The following is a 17244-nucleotide window of genomic DNA, read 5'->3' on the forward strand; positions in this document are numbered from 1 at the left end:
AGCGATAAATAAACCGCGTCGCACCGATCGAATCAGACGAACCACTGCGTGTACCATTTAAACTCGTCTCATAGCGTACTAACCAATTGAAGCAAAACGGCATCAAAATCAGCGCAAGCACATAAATACATACATATGTATGCACGTAAATGTAATATAAGCAGCAGTAATAACCGCCACCACATCACAGCAACACTATCAGCAGCAACTATTACATCAACTTGGGGACCCCTGACATTTTCATTTTTGTTCCTAGTCTTTTATGGCACAGCCCGTTTTGAGTCTTTGTACCACAACGAATACATCAATTCCATTATCTCTAGCGGCTGCAGTGGCAACGGTAGCTGCATCAACGGCTCAAGAATCGACAGTGCTGGTTGGCATCGAGGAAATCATAGAAGCTCAACCACGACGCGCCGTGACGAAGCCATCATATGGTCGTTTTGCACTGAATTTGTGGGTAAGTTACACACATACATAAGCATACTATTAGCATACGTAAAAACCCTGCAAGAACAGCGACGGGTGATATGATAGTCATTGTTGAAAAAATTCATATCAGAGATCTTTCTATCACATTTTTGATATCAATGTGAAAAAGTTGATTAAAACATTTGTATATGGGCTATTTTGCATCTTCCTATTAATTTAATGTTTTTCTCGGCAAATTAAAAAAACTTCTAAGTATACTATTTACTTACAGTAATGCTTCTTTGTAGTTAGCGATAAAAGAAAATATTCACCACATACGACAGGTAAGCATCCTCTCTATTTCGATTCGGGCGCTATCACGATTTTCACCCGTAATTCGACAAACTGAATGTTTTCCTTTGCACCTTGTAAGAATGACGAAACAAAATCGTTAGAGAAATTTTGGCCCCTGCCAAGTATAACAGAAACATAAGGTTTGGCCATCCGGAGTAAAATAGGGAGAGTAATTTTGGCTGTTACATCAAAGCGGATATGTAAAGAGAGATTAGTTGAATACAATAAGTATTCCAATCAATAGTTATTTAAACAGCGGCGAAGTAACATAAGTGCGTCGATTTTTCGTATACCACCAACAAAAAATCTGGTTTTGCTGACCTTTGACAAACTGGTGTCATATTCCCTTTTACAGCAGGAAATCAGCTGAGTCCTTCAAAATGGCCGGTTACCGGTTGGATGTTGGCCATACTGTCTATATTCTCTGTACCGTCGTCTGGTTACGCCCCATCACAAGTATTCATTCATAAATTTTTCTCTTCATACAAACGTCTCTAGCAATTTTTTCACTTTGGTATTGAAAATGTGCAAGAAGCTTTGATTGAGCATTGCCAAATATTCCTATCAACAGTGATCGGTGAAATGACTGTCATTGTTCTTGTAGGGATCGAAAGCAGCCTTCACATGTGATTAGTGAAGACATTTTGAATGTATGTATTAGTTTCCATCATTTAATTTTTGTAGGGAGGCAGCGTATTGGTTGTTTACAGATGTATGAATCTGTACATATGTATGTACATACATTTCTAGAAATGTTTTTTTTTGTTCGAGTACACAAGCGTTCCCTTATTCACAATTTTTAAATATCATTTACCCGCCATTGTCGTTCGTATTCAAGTATCGACGTAGTTGACAATTTGTACATTTGTACATATGTATACATATATGCACATATGTAGTTTCAATCTTGCTCGATGGGGGTTTCGAAATCGGTGTTTCACTTGCTAGTATCTGTTTACATGTATGTGTTTGTGTATGCACATATTCGCGTAACTCAAGCCGTGGCTTAATTGTTAAGGCTTTCCCTTTTTTCATAAGTTTATTTCCTTATTTTTTTGAAAAAAAAAACATTTTTAGTCAAATTTAGTTTATGTGCGGTGGTTTGTTAAATCTAGTGCTTATGGCATATAGGCACTATCAGGCAGGCTCTTGAATCCGAGTGAAAAATAACGAATCGATTTAGTCTTGGTGTTCTGCAAAACGAAAAATAGTGGAGGACCACTTCTTAAACTTAGATTGGAGCACTAGTGTTACCATTTGCGGCTTGCATGGACATAAATAAGCCTTGGAATTATCGGCAAGCGAAACTCATAATAATTTTAATGTTAAGAGATCACTTGCTGCTACGTGCAAATATAAACATTGCTGCTGTAAAAGGTGCAGCCGTCGAGTACTTCTGCTATTTTCTTTTTTAAAAATGCTAGCTACAGCAGCCGAAGTGTGTTGCAGTTCGGTCGAGTGCAGTCGCTTCTGCTAATCGTTTTATTCAAAGTTAAAGCCAAGCATATTTTTTTTACTTTAAACGCGTTGCCCATGCAAGTACAGCAACCACAAATTTTTAATGCATTTGCTAATTTTATGGCACCATTTTAAGTCCTGGTTAAAAGTAAATATTTGATGGAAATCATAAACATGGAATACCTGTAGCAACGTGTATGTACTTATGTATGTACATATGTATGTAGCACCATATGCACTCATATAAAACAACCTGCCACTAAAGAAAGTCTTTTTGGGCGCTTTTATATTAGCATAACAGCATAACATTGGAGCCGTCCATATCCACCAATCATTAATATGCATGTACCTACATACATATATAACATATTTATGTCCCGGATTTGAATCACACAGTGCATATCTATATTTTTTTTAATTGTCGCCCCTCAGCAGCAATTGCAAGCCTCAGAGTGCGTTTCTGCTATAAAAAAGATATTCACTAAAAAAATATCTGCCTTTCGGAGTTGCCACGCACCTGGAGGCCCCTCCACACCTTTGCAGCACTCCTTAGCATCATAAAAATACACGAATATTAGAGGAATTGTATTGAAATTATGCTCTTTGGCCAAATATACGCAATAATGCAGGATCGTACCGTTCACAGAGGCTCGGCTATAATGGAAACTACGTCAGCACTTTCCCTAATTATGGGAACGGCTGTCATTGAAATAATGAAACTAACTTATCAGTGAATCAGTAAGCATATGTAAGGCGATATTACTGTACTTTATAATATCTTTAACGTGTTTATATATTCGAGCTGAGATAAAAACGTAAAAACGTGTTATCTTATCAGGTGATGAATCAATAAATTGTTTTAGCGAATTTGCTTTGTTTCAGCACCTTGCGCCTTTCTCTATATTCAACCTAATTCAATTGAAGCTCAACTATGCCTATTCATTTTGATTTTTTCTTTTTCAAAACGCTGGGATTGGATTCCAGCTGAGTGCAGCATTTTTAACTAATTGCACTTGCTCTCTTTCTCACGGCTGGTCATGCTTTAATCGCGTTTCTTAGCTGAGGAAAGCAAAGAAAAGATTATTATACACATATGTACATATGCATGTACCGGCATATAAATATTGACATACATATGTGTATTCAAGCATTGATACCAAGCATTTATACCACATCCAAGCTTTTACCAAATCTACTTTTATGAGTCAAATTCGATTTGTTAATTCTTACTTTTTTTTACTTTGTTGCTTTTTTATATTAAGTTTTCAAGTTCGTAAATTTGCGTCGTCATTAACAAACACACTTACATACATATGCACAGCGCGCGAAGAAAATTTAGCACCTCTACATTTTGACCAGTTTTGACTATTTCTCTTTTTCTTAGTGTTAATTATTTTATTTATAAAATTATAACGAACTGTCTAACGAAAACTAAATATACATAAATCCTAATTTCAAACTCTATCCAAAAATAAGACAAATGGGACAAATTTTCATAAAAAAAAGTTGTACACGCAGTTTTACAGCCCATTAAATTTTGGTATAACAAAGTGCAAGTTTGAAGTTGCTAGAAAATCCCGTTGATTTTTATTATAATTTTTATAATTATTAATAAATTTCGTTATATCGAGAAAATATGCAACACCGCCAAAGAAGAAAATTATTAAACATTCCTTTATAATATTAAAGTTTAATGGGCTATAAAAAGGCTAACCACATTTTTTTAAATTCTAATTAAAAATGTTTGAAAGTTATTTAAATTTTTATAAATGCAACTTGAATTAAGGTCCTCGCCTCATTTGAAATGGTGGTTTTTCGGTGTTTCTTTAAAAGCGTGTAAAACGGAAAGGAAAAAAAATTTATTTTTGTTTTCAGTATTTTCTATTTTTGATCCATTGTTAAAAAAAAATTTTTTTTGGCCATATGAAGTTCGTTCAAGAAGTTGTAAGCCTTCAAAAAATTGTCTTCACATGGAAAATGGTCACAGATATAGCCGGTTATACTAAACTGATTTTGATAAAATAAAATTTAAATGACGTAGAATAAATATCGTTATTGTGTGAACTACGATCATTTGAAAACAAAGTCAAAAAAGGGTCAAAAAACGGTTTTTCATTTTTAAACGATTTTAATTACGATTAATTTGAATTACAAAATAAATAAATAAATAGTCAAAACTTCTCAAAATGTTGAGGTGCCATATTTTTTCGTGGGATGTATATTTGTATGCATATGTATACTCGTATGTGTGAACCTTCAACACGCAGTACGTACAAAAATACCTGCATATGTATATGAATATGAATATATCTGCACGATTTTGATCATTTTAAACAATTATATACTTGGCGTGTATATGTACATACATATGTGTTATGGTATGTTCGCAATACATATAACTTTAATCGAGATATTTAAAAGTAAGGCTTTAAGAAAATCAAGCAATCAAATGCGTGAAAGTAAATTTATCTGCCTGAAGCGTGGCTTGTCCAACCACTTTCATCTAAAATGGTCATAATCATTCACATACTTAATTTAATAATTCTTGATTTTTATATATTAAAAATTTGCTTGCAAAAAGCTGAACCACCTTCCGAAACTTCAATAAAATTGCGTTTTGAGTTCTGTAGAAGAGAGGTGCCTTCGTGTGCTAAAACTAGAACTCTTTTCAATACAACCCCACGTTCTCGTACTCGTACAGGGCAGCTGTAGTTGGAAGTAGGCAAGAACAACAAACCACGTAAACTCGTCGTCGTTCTTAAAAATAACTTAAAAATTCGGTTCATCGTATCGGATACTGAAAGGCTAACCGTGGAGCACATTTGAATGAAATATTGCTGCATAATTAACCAAAAGGATTGTAGGTAGGTAGGTAGGTGAGATGGCAAGAGTACCCCAGGTATACTTCAAGTATCGCTTATGTGCCGTGTTGATACCATAATGTGGACCATTACCTGTAAAAAGATTTAGGGAAGAGAAAACCGACTACAGCTATCCAGTGCTGTTGATGTAGTAGAGGAGAGAAAAGGGATCTGGCTGGAATGGATTGTACTTTAAAATAAAATTACCAACATTGATAAAATTTCTTACTTAAACGTTTCACGTTTCAAACCTTGTGTTATATAGGTTGGTATAGCTACTAACGATAATGTTCCACAATATGTATACGAATTTTTTTTTATCAATGGAGAGGGACCGCAAAGTTATATGTAAATATGTTAACGCGATATGCAATTTTGAAATTTAAAAAAAGATTATTTTCTTATTTTAAACACGATTTCAACATAAAAATTTTACTTGCAAAATAATAAACAAAAAAACGATTTGTTCAAACAAAATAAATTCTAATTTAAATAGTTTTATTGTAAATAATAAATTTTACTAGCTTTATTAAACATAATTTACCCATTTTTAGTGCAAAGCTTTCGCTGCCAAAGCTTTCATTGTAGCAAGCGCTCGAGTTTTTCGCGCTGCGTCAAAGCAAACCGAATGCTAACGCGATGTGAAAGTTGTACGTAAATGGTACAGGATGCAGTTTTTGTAGCGAATGCGGCAGAAATAGGCTTGAGGCACAGGATTAGGCTCGATATCAGCCCTAGGAAGAACTTTACTACCGTACGGAGTGGTGAAATAATCGAGGCATATTTTGAATTTTGTTTATTAATGTTTCTAATTTTTTGACCTATTACTGTATTTATATTCTACTATAGCGTCTCTTTTTTGCTAAACATTATATCCATTTAAAAGTAGTTAACAAAATCAACGGTTTTGACTTCTTAATCGTTAACCTTTGGTCGCTGAACAAAAACACGTTTGACTACGAGTTCAGCAAAATGTATTAAGTTTTACTAACCTTTTTGTCTATTGTGCGAATGCACATTTGTAATCATATCTACAAATCATATAAGTACCGACATACCAGAGACCTGCATGGCTCACTGTTTTCTTGAGTTGTTCATACGCTAAATTTCTTGCTCACATTCAGTCAATGGAACCAAAATATTTGGTCAAGTGCAGTCAGCTCATCCTGGCGAACGCGTAGTTCAGCTCAGTCAACACGTATGATCTAATGTCTTCGGCTCAAATCTAATCATTGAACAAAAAACAGCATTGAATGAAATTAGCATCGGCCCTTGCGTTCAAACCATCAAACTTGTTCAAAGAAGTAATTGTCATTATTGTAAATAGCACATGTTCGAGCAAACGAGCGTTGGCGTACAATGTACGCTGTAAATTGCGTTTCGTATTTGAAAGGATTAGTTGGTTTCAGCAATGTTTCCTTATTTACATTATTTTCTTTCGTGTTTTATTATAAGTTTTAAGAAAAAAAAACAAATATGAAAATATAGTGTTTTTGCTTTAAAATTTTGCTTTTACTTTGCTATCGTTAGTTACAAGCAAAAACTCATGCGGGATCATACGTGTTCAAACCGGCTCATTTGGCTCTATAGCCCTTTTATTCTTGCTCAAAAAAATGAATGTACAGCCGAACGAGCAAATACCCGAAACGGCTGTTATGAAGACGATTGGTGATAACATCGGAGAGCTAAAACGCAGCACATGATTTGATTGAGCCGAGATAAACAATGACAATAACGTATTTGAACAAGTTCGATCGTTTGAACGCAAAGGCCTGTTTTTCTGTTCAAGCGAAGCGTATGAATGTTTTACACTGAGCCGGTGCAGTTCTCTGATACATACATACTAGGCCGGGGCGATTTTATTATCCACACCGCGCCGTCGAAATTTTGATTCCTCTTGTTATTTCGAACAAAATCTTCAACGACTTAGAACTAACATCAATTTCGAGGTTCCGAAATATGATTTTTTGGAACATTTTTGGTTTATTTTTAAGGCACGTTAATCGACAAAAAAATAACCGCGGCCAAAATAGGTATGAAGTTAAAATACAAAAGAATTATAATCATCTTTGAGATATGACCAAATTTTTGAGAGATGAATAAATTGTACTTACTTAAATGCAATTATTAGCCAATATTAAATTTTTTTGTATTATAATCTGGTAGATAATTTCATGGCATTTATGTTTTGAATATGATAACCGGGTTACAGTCTTTGTCAGAAGAAAATAATCGGGTTTTTCTTGTAACTTATATTTCGTTCTGCTTTTTGCTGCGTAATAGTCCCACTCAAGGGCTACGACGCCAGTGCTAACTCAGGTTAGTGTCGTTCGAAACTTTCCCGCAAACGCCACCAAACAAAAATGAGTGAAGGGTATGTGAATCGTTTCGGGCGGTATTTTTATGCACGCATTTGAAAGGGCCGAAATTATCTTTCACCGCGGCTGCAAAAGTGATTAAAAAACCGAAAAAAATTCTTGTGATGTGGAATCAGCGGTCTAAGGTGTACAAAAATGTTGTTGACTTATCCGAGCGTGGCTTGAAGCGAGTGACGACAAAAATCAGTATAAAGTGATCGTCCAACCTTTTTCAGCGGGACTCTCCTTTGAGACTACGCTAATCACGCACAATTCTTGCTAAAAAAGGAATAGATGTGAGTATCAGCACCATCGAACGACAACTGAAGGAGGCGAACATATCCTACCGTCCCACATCATCAAAACCACTGCTCTCAGAAAAACACATTGAGAAACAACAAAACAAGAAAATGGCGTCACAGTATTGGACTGGCCTTCCTAGTCCCCAGACGCCAACCTCTTTTAAAATGTGTGGGCAGTTATGAAAATGTATCTTGCCAGAAAGCCAGTCCACGATTTAAAGCAACTCGTGCGACAAGTTCACAAAATCTGGCCCTCTTTGTCGACGTGTTACGCAGAAAAGCGGATTCAAAGCATGCCGAGAAGATGCCAGGCAATACTCGACAACAGAGACTTCACGGCTTATTGAGTAATTGCGACTCGTAGTTTTGTACATACTTTCATGTAAAAAAAAATTAAATATATATTTTTTATACTTCATGAATAATAGCGGTTCCTTTTTGCTGGCACAGACTGTACATGGTCTATTCGATCAGTTAAATTTTGGATTACCATTTGCAATAAATCTGGCACTATGGCGTCAATGGCAAAATGTAATGTACTATAATGTGGTAAAATACGTAAAATGGGCGTGAACAATTCGCGACAACTTGCCAAACTTTACTGAATAGAAATGTCAACACAGTTTGCCATTCTCAGTAGTCAAACCATAGTTATCAGTTGTCAAACCATGGCTAAAAAATACCTGATTCTATTTTATATTCTGTCTTCATATTTGTATTCATTATATTATATTTAGATGAAATTGATGTATCAAATTCCATAGTTTTTTTTTTGTCGATTAGTGTATCTTGAAAATTCTATATAAATCAAGCACGTTGCATAAAAATCCAATTTTGGAACCTCGAAATTCATTTAAGACCTACAGCCCAAAAAAAATATAACAACTCTACATTTTGACTTCTTATTTTTTTAATTTTAAGTATAATTTTTGTTTGTAAAAATGTATTGTAGTTAATTCCATAACAAACACTATACTACAGCATGCTTTAAATTTTATATAAGTTTTATAAAAAAATGGAGTTTTTCTAATTTTTTTATAAAGTTTGAAATTTGGATTTATATGGCCTTCGTTAGACAGTGAGCTATACTTTTATACATAAATAATGAACATTAAGAAAAAAGAAAATAGTCTAAACTCGTCAACAAGTTGAGGTACTATAGCTTTTCGCAGACTTCTCATCGTATGCGATTTTTTTCGTCCAAAATAACAAGAGGAATCGTAATTTCGACTGCAAGTTATCGAAAAATTGTATGCCATACAAATCGCGCCGGTCTAATACATGCATACATACACATAAATCTATACAGTAGATTAGTAGTCTACTCTTTTTGTGCATCTAATATGTATTCTAAAATAAATACATACAAATTTACGAACATACATACATAAGTTCAATAAAATGAACATCAGAGAGTAACACGTTTTTCAACCTGAATGTTAAATTATTTCCTTTCAGTTTTTTTGTGAATTTGTTATACACGAGTGCAAATGAGTTTTTTTGCGGGTTTATCTATATTTAAAAGTTAAAAACAAAACAAGTTTTTTCGCTCACCTTAATAATAAGCTAATTTCGTACATCAAAAATGAGTTAACGCAAACCTTAAAATGAAAACAATGAAATCAAATGTCGCAGGCAACAGAAGGTCACATGGGGTTAAAATATTAACGATGCTAACGCGCTGCCTTGATGTTGGAGAAAGTCTGTACTTTAAGAGGGCAGTTCAAAATAAAAGTTTGTTGAAAGTAACAGTGTTGAACGTAATGCATAATTCGAAATTGTGTGTTTTTTTTTTTGGGAAATTCCATATATATATGCAGATGTGTATGTGTGAGTCTTTATATGCTTTACAAATAAACTCAAGCTGAGAATACTATTGCCATTCACCACCTTAATCAAAAAGTTCCCGGACTATATTCGGAAAATTTTGAATACAAATTTATTACACAAAAGTGATCGCCTTCGAAGTACTCCACATCATGTCAGCCTTTGATCCAGCTCTCGAAACATTTCTGTAACTCTATTTTCGGTATAGCCATTAGAGCAGTCTTCCATTTTTCCATTACTTCCTTTCGTCTATTAAAACCCGTAGTGGTTTTTTGACTCGATCGAACAGATAAAAATTACAGGGAGCCATATCAGGTGAATTTGATGTCAATGGCTGTTGGATGGTATTCATTTCGATCTCGGTCAAGAATTTACGGATAATGATGGCACTGTGCGATGGTGCGCTATCATGTGCCGTAATTCGGTCATCCGGAAACACCAATTTTGAATGACTCGTTGGAGAACTTCGCACGGTATCTCGTGAATAACTTTAGTAATGTTGGCTTCCAATGCCTAAATCAAAGCTGGTTTATCCACAATGCATTTAGACTGTAGATACCTCCACAAATAAAAGTGCAAAGGTGTGATTTCACACGATCTTGGTGGCCAATCCACTGGACCGAGACGAGAGATAAATTGCTCACCGCAACGACAACGCAGTAAATCCATTGTTTCACGGGCTGTATGGCAAGTATCGCCGTCTCATTGGAACCGAATGTTGTGCAGATCACGGGCTTCAATTCCCGGCATCCAAAAGTCGTTTATCTTGGAGCGATAGCGTTCGCCATGTGCTGTCACATTGGTTTAAGCCTAGTTTTTAAAAAAATATGGACCGATGATTCCTCCAGCCCATAGACCGCATCAAACGGTTGTTTTAATGAATTAATGGCTGTTCTTGAATGGTTTCGGGCTGCTTTCAGCCCTAATACGGCAATTTTGCTTTTTGACCTAGCTATTAAGCCAAAAATGGTTCTCATCGCTCATCTTCATAAGTTGGCTTAGGCCCGCGATGAACACTTTTTACAGAGCGTCGATTTTCGTAATCAATTGTACGATTTTTAAACGTTGTTGAGGCGTAAGTCGTTCCATAATGGAATCTCAATGAATACTGAAAAAAATGATGTATTCAGTTTGACAGTAGTCACGCGTGATCTGATCTGGGAAAATTACCTCCAATCGTATCGCCATCTATACATATTAGGACTATGAATAAGTTCGTGCGGTTTTTTTTCGAAATTTGAAACTTTATTGACGTAAAATGGTTACAAATTTAATATTCAAAATATTGTCCATCGCTTACTACTACTTTTTCCCATCTTTCTGGCAATTCACGGATTCCCTTTGTGAAAAATTCGGTCGGTTTTGCCGCAATCCACGAATCGATCCATTTTTTGACTTCATCGTAATTACGGAAGTGCTGGTCAGCCAGGCCATGTTGCATCGATCGGAAGAGATAGTAATCGGATGGCGCAAGGTCTGGACTATACGGCGGGTGGGGTAGGACATCCCATTTGAGCGTTTCTAAGTATGTTTTGACCACTTGTGCAACATGTGGCCGAGCATTGTCATGTTGCAAAATAACTTTGTCGTGTCTATCGGCGTATTGCGGCCGTTTTTCTCGCAGTGCTCGGCTCAAACGCATCAATTGTCGTCGGTAGACATCCCCCGTAATCGTTTCATTCGGTTTCAGTAGCTCATAATACACAACACCCAGCTGGTCCCACCAGATACACAGCATAACCTTCAGGCCATGAATATTCTGCGCCGACGTCGATGTTGAAGCATGGCCAGGGTATCCATACGTTGCCCGACGTTTTGGATTGTCGTAATGGACCCACTTTTCATCGCCAGTCACAATTCGATGCAAAAAACCCTTTCTTTTGTGCCGTTGAAGCAGTTGTTCGCATGCCATAAAACGGCGTTCAACGTCTCTTGGCTTCAATTCATACGGCACCCAATGGCCTACCTTTCGGATCATTCCCATGGCTTTTAAACGTTTGGAAATGGTTGATTGATCAACTCCCAAAGTTTTTGCAACCTCTTCTTGCGTTTGAGCCGGATCTTGATCGAGCAATTCCTCCAATTCGGTATCCATGAACTTTGGCGGCGCACCCTCGCGTTCTTCGTCTTCCAAGCCAAAATCACCACTTTTAAAGCGTGCAAACCACTTCTGGCACGTTCGCTCAGATAGAGCATGCTCACCATAAACTTCCACCAAGATACGATGACTTTCGGCTGCTTTTTTCTTCATATTAAAATAATCCCCGCAAAAACACATTATTTGGCACGAAATTCGACATTTTCAAGTGTGGTAAAAATATTGTTGTTTACGCTTCAAATAAAAAACTTATACTGACGTTTGTGCCTTACGACAGTAGCTCTCCAATGAATGTTTGGAAATGTGGATCGATGGAATAATAATCAAGTTACGCCATCTGTTGTAAAACCGCACGAACTTATAAATAGACCATTACCTATACATAAATATTTCATTACATTGAATATATAATTTTATAATTTTTGAAAGTGTTGAATTATTCTTGTTTTATTCTCCAATGATATACGCAATATTTGCGCTGGGCCTATGTATGCCGATACATACAATTATTTCCCCAATCTTGTCATATGGTATAATGAGAATGCCGGACAAAAGAAAACACTACTCGTATACGTTTTCTAACAGATGAATCAAAAATGCTTTGCCAACCCTCCGTGCACTATGCACTGAAGTATACCTAAATAGCTGGTAGTTTCTCTGTAAATCAGTGATTGCGTGAACATTTGTACCTATCATATACATGTGCATATATGTATGTATGTATGTATTTTTTGTAACTAATATGATGTACGAGTACATGCTTGAGCCCAGAAGAATAAGTATTAAGAGCTTCGCATCATACGTGGAAGGGGTACGATATATAAGCTAAGGTGGCAATGAATTTAAGATAAGATGTCGGCGCTGGCGACATTATTCTCATTCATGTTGTTTTTTCCTATTCCTTTTGTGCTACATACATACGTACAAATACATAAATTATACGCTGTCAGCACTTTTACACCAGCATCTTTATAAGTCTAATCTCGTTCTCATGGCTAGTTATGCATTCAACAAAATTTAAATATAAAAGACGAGTTATAAAGTGTGTATGTATAGGTACATCTGTAACACTCACTACGTTTTGTTTGTAAAAAGAAAGGAAAACGAAATTACATAAGTAAATAAGCAACCGAAAAGTGTAAGTTAGTACAATAAATATGCGCAGGCGAAGAGGAAGCTTTGGAGCATGAAGAATGGCCATTCATTTTATAATAACTTTCATAATACGTAGACATATTAAACATATGTATGTATATGCCCATATACTTGTAGTATGCATGTGCGTATGCATGTTCCAACCAATTTCTAAGGTGATAAATAGTATTTGCTCCAGTCATCCAGTTTTAATATTTATTTTAAGATGTTTAAGTACTCACCAAGAAATCCCTTACAATTAATATACATATTTAATTTTTCAAAAAACGAAAAAAAAAACTGAGAGCAGAGAAATAAACGTTTAATTTACTTCATTTCCAGGGTAATGACTAGTTTTTTTGTTAATTTTTACTTTGTCACAAAAATGAAATTCTTTTGTAAAGTTATTTTTACTCCTTAACGAAACGAATCTATTGATCGTGATTGTTGAACAGCTCTGATTTGCTCCAAATTTGAATAATTTTGCATCATTTTGCGAGTTGGGCGTGGCTAATGAAAAATTTCGCTAATTTTCAATGTCAACCTACCTCGCATAAAGAGTAAATGTGTGCCATGTTTCCTTCGACGTATTCAAAAATGTGAGACGTTTCTAATACGGTAAGGCACCTTAAGGGTGTAGTCCGATCCTCAGTCTTACTTCGAATGTTTATATCAGGATCATTTGAACATCAAAATAAAATGAAATTATTTAATTTTTAACATCTATTGTTAGGTTCATAAACTGTAACAAACATTTTCTTAAGCTAGATTTTACGAAATTTTATGTGCTTTTTTAAGTTGCAGTTCATTGCTTTGAAAGGGAATAGAGGCTGTACGGATGACTACTTCTTTTGTTAATGAAATTCTCGACATGCTTGTGTCTTCATATGGCGGACTTACTCAGTGAAAAAGAAAAAAATATTATTTCCAGAAAAATGCGTTAAGCTTATGGCGTTCATAGCGTGCACTGGGTTATGTAAATACTATAGCTTCGTTATTACTTCAGCTGCTGTAGCCGAATGGGCTGGTGCGTGACTAGTAGTACCTCGGTTCGAAACTCCGCCATGAAACACCAAACGATAGAAATGTTTTTTTCAAATAGCGGTCGCTTCTCGGTGGGCAATGGCAATGAAAAAACCTCCGAATGCATCTCTGCCATGAAATAGCTCTTTATAAAAACACACAAATAAGAGGAGGAGCTCGGCCAAACACCTAACAGGAGTGCGCGCGCCAATTATTTACTTATTTGTTTTATTTTTGTCTTGAATAAAAAACGTGTAACATATAGTACATTTGGGGAGAGGTTCCACAACAACAACAAAAAATTAAAATTAGTGCACAATGAAGTTTCAATCCATAAGTACAAAACATATAAAAATTCAAACTGAAGCTAGGAAAAAAGTCAATTTTGCAACTATTCATCGTGCAGGTTTACTACGGACTGCACCAAAAATGCTATCATTACTAAATTATCTACCATGTGTCAGATACTATGTCAGATATGCCCAGATGGGCCGGGTTTTATTCAAATTATTAACTGACGTACGACGCCATTTGCAAAAATTAAAAAAAAAAAAAATTTCGATGGGGTGATTAATTTTGCGCAATACTTCTTATGCAGGCGACTTTAATATTACGCTGAAACTTCAGTTCTACTTATTGCTCTTACACGAACATTTTTTACTTAATAAGACATCCTTTTGGAATTATGTTTTGTTTAGAGAAGAATTTTTTGTTTTCTGATTCGTGCAAGAACGAAAATTTCGTGTAAAAAATTTATTAGTGAACCGTGTTATTTGAAAATCGTGTAAAAAGAGAGTTGGGTGTATTGAACAAATTCGTAATTTGAGCGTTTTTCCTCTAAAACTATTTAGCTTTTTAGAAGATTTTTAATAATGTATAAGTATTTATGTAGGTATACAACCGAACTGAGAAAGGGACAAAAAAAAACATTCACGTCTGTGTAAATTAAGGCAGGGCAATCAGAGTTAAGAGGAAATCGTGTGCCAAATGACGTTTCAGGCAGAGTATCCTTCTATTGGGTGATTTCTTGAACTACAGGGTGCACCATCTTTTATGTCAGTATGAAAACATTGAATAACTTAAAAAAAAAAACACAACTGAATTGTATAAGTGAGGTATTTTTATTTGGTTTGGTTATTTAGAATTTATTAAAAATATTTTTTGAATACAATATCAATCAAGTGGCCACCTTTATTAGCAATCACAAACTGCCATCTTTTTTCTGCGTTTGCCATCACCTTGTCAAGCATTTCGGGTTTTATAGCGTCGATTTCGCTTTGTTGCGGTGCAAAGCGATCCATGGTTGAAATTGTTCTGAATTGACGCATCGAAAACATGTATGTTGAAATCGATCGGTTGGTAAATGACAAGGACGTTACAGATGGCGCACCCTGTAAATGTTAGGCCTTTTTTATTTGCCACTTCTCTGCTCGGCTCACTTGACGAAAACTTTGCATTTGAAAGCAACAAAAAAGTTGTTAAACAAGGTTCACCGCGCTAGCGATTATGGTTTTATCTCATAAAACTGGTATAATTCACTATTTTACAAACAAATGTAGTTTTAGGCAGTTCTATTCTAGCGCTTTCTTACTTCCATATCTTTATACCAGTTGCTTCATCTATAACCCACTTGCTAACGCTTGGCGAAGCGAAGAGGCCTATTGTAGAAGATGATTTGAGCTACCAAATTGAATTGACTATATAGTACTTCTATGTAACATTGCAAGTTCGTGCAATTACTGGCGCATGCTGAGGGAAAACCAAGTAGAGAATAATTGACTTCACTTAGTGTTTCTAATTGGCGCTACGTAGTTGGACGAGTTACACGCTTAGTTAAAGTCGGTCAAAATCGCTTAGCTGCCGATAGGACCAATAAGAAAGAAGAAAAAAAGTATGTTTGATCCTAAAAAGGTCAATCAAATCCACAAACGAGTTTTTCGCTCGAAGTTATTTTATTTGAATCTTCCTTTATATTATTTTTCAAATAAAGGCCAAAAATATCGTAACTATTTTGTATGTAGAAATATTAAAAAAAATAAAAGTTAGTTTAATTGCTTTGCCTATTGTGCTACTCCAAAGCCCAAACAACAGTTTCCCCCATAAAAAAAGGTTGATGAGATACGATACAATAAAAATATTAATAATTAAATTCACCATTGCTAGTTTGTATATCGCACATATGTGTATGTTTGCAAGAAGCAAACGCAAGAAAAAGTAGTTCATACACGGCTGTAGTTCGCCGGCTGCCAAAACCCACCAAATACAGTGAGTGTCGCTGTTGACATTATCAATAAAATATGTTTTTTTTTATCTTTTCGTTAAACAAGTTTAGATTTCGCTTCAGAAGTCACAAACACATTGAAATGTTGATTTTTTGCTGCTTGCTTGATCACAAACGAAAACAACACAAAAACGAAATATTTGCTCTATGTACAAGTATGTATGTAGGTTCAAAACAGCCGCATAATTTTGCAGCTTTGACCGCAAATTGAAAAATATCCATGCGACCATTAATATAACCAGTGAAATGGCACAACATCGGCTTGTTATGTAAATTTGGCACGTCGTAAATGGGGGAACAAATTGTTGTAGAATTATTTGCAAATACAACGATTTAAATCCATTAAAGATTGGATTTATTTTTACTCTTCCTTTTGCAGCTGTTTGTTATTAGTTAATAAAGGGTATTTCAAAAGGCACGCCTTGATGTTCTTTAAAAAAAAACTCGTAAAAATTTAGATTCTTTCAGGCTTCACTGATGTTTTTTTTTAAATACGTCTCTTAACAATTATACACCTACTTCACTTTTTACACGATAAATACGTTCCCAAAAATCGTGTAAAAAGAAAATTAGGTGTACTTGCAACCTTTTAAATAATTACATGGCTCTTTGACTTAAAAATAAATTAATTCAACGATGGAGACAATTTTTAAATCACTTAAAAGTACAAATAAAGTGCAAAATCTACCTAAGAGACTAATCTAAACAATTCGAAGATGCGTTGAAGAATCTCACCTATTTGCTCTATGAGATTCAAGAAAAATTCATAAAATATTGAAAATCTTGTTAAAACAAAATATTTCGTTTAAAAAACGATTTTTTTTTCTTTTCAACTCAAGTTAATTTAAATTCGTGCAAAAAAATTCGTGTAAAAAGAGAATTAGGTGTTTGTAAAAAATGACCACATTTAAATGTCCACCATGAGCACGTCTACAGGTAAAATGCACCAGTCTATTCATGTATGCCTAATTGTTGAGAACGTCGAGATATCGATGTTGAAGGCTGTTCAGCAACCCCTTGCGCTACAGCAGCAATATTCTCAACAGAACGTCCAGTTTTTGGTCTGACAGTTCTTTTTCTATCCTCGACAGAACCAGTTTCTTGAAATTTTTTTCTCTACCTTTAAATTGCCGACTCA

The 17244-nt window shown here is 35.2% G+C and overlaps 1 protein-coding gene across 3 annotated transcripts in view; it reads left to right on the forward strand.

Moving 5' to 3' along the window:
* The window catches only part of LOC128861604 (uncharacterized), a 46286-nt gene that overhangs the window by 1079 nt on the left and 27963 nt on the right, over positions 1 to 17244 (forward strand). For 2 of the 3 annotated variants that reach the window (XM_054099847.1, XM_054099849.1), the window contains exon 1: positions 191 to 460. The gene's annotated coding sequence lies outside the window, so the exon portion shown is untranslated. Of the gene's footprint in view, positions 1 to 190; positions 461 to 17244 lie in introns of those variants that run through there. The other variant, XM_054099848.1, reaches the window with a different exon arrangement.

Source organism: Anastrepha ludens, chromosome 4 (genome assembly GCF_028408465.1).
Source record: "Anastrepha ludens isolate Willacy chromosome 4, idAnaLude1.1, whole genome shotgun sequence".
Lineage (NCBI taxonomy): Eukaryota > Metazoa > Arthropoda > Insecta > Diptera > Tephritidae > Anastrepha > Anastrepha ludens.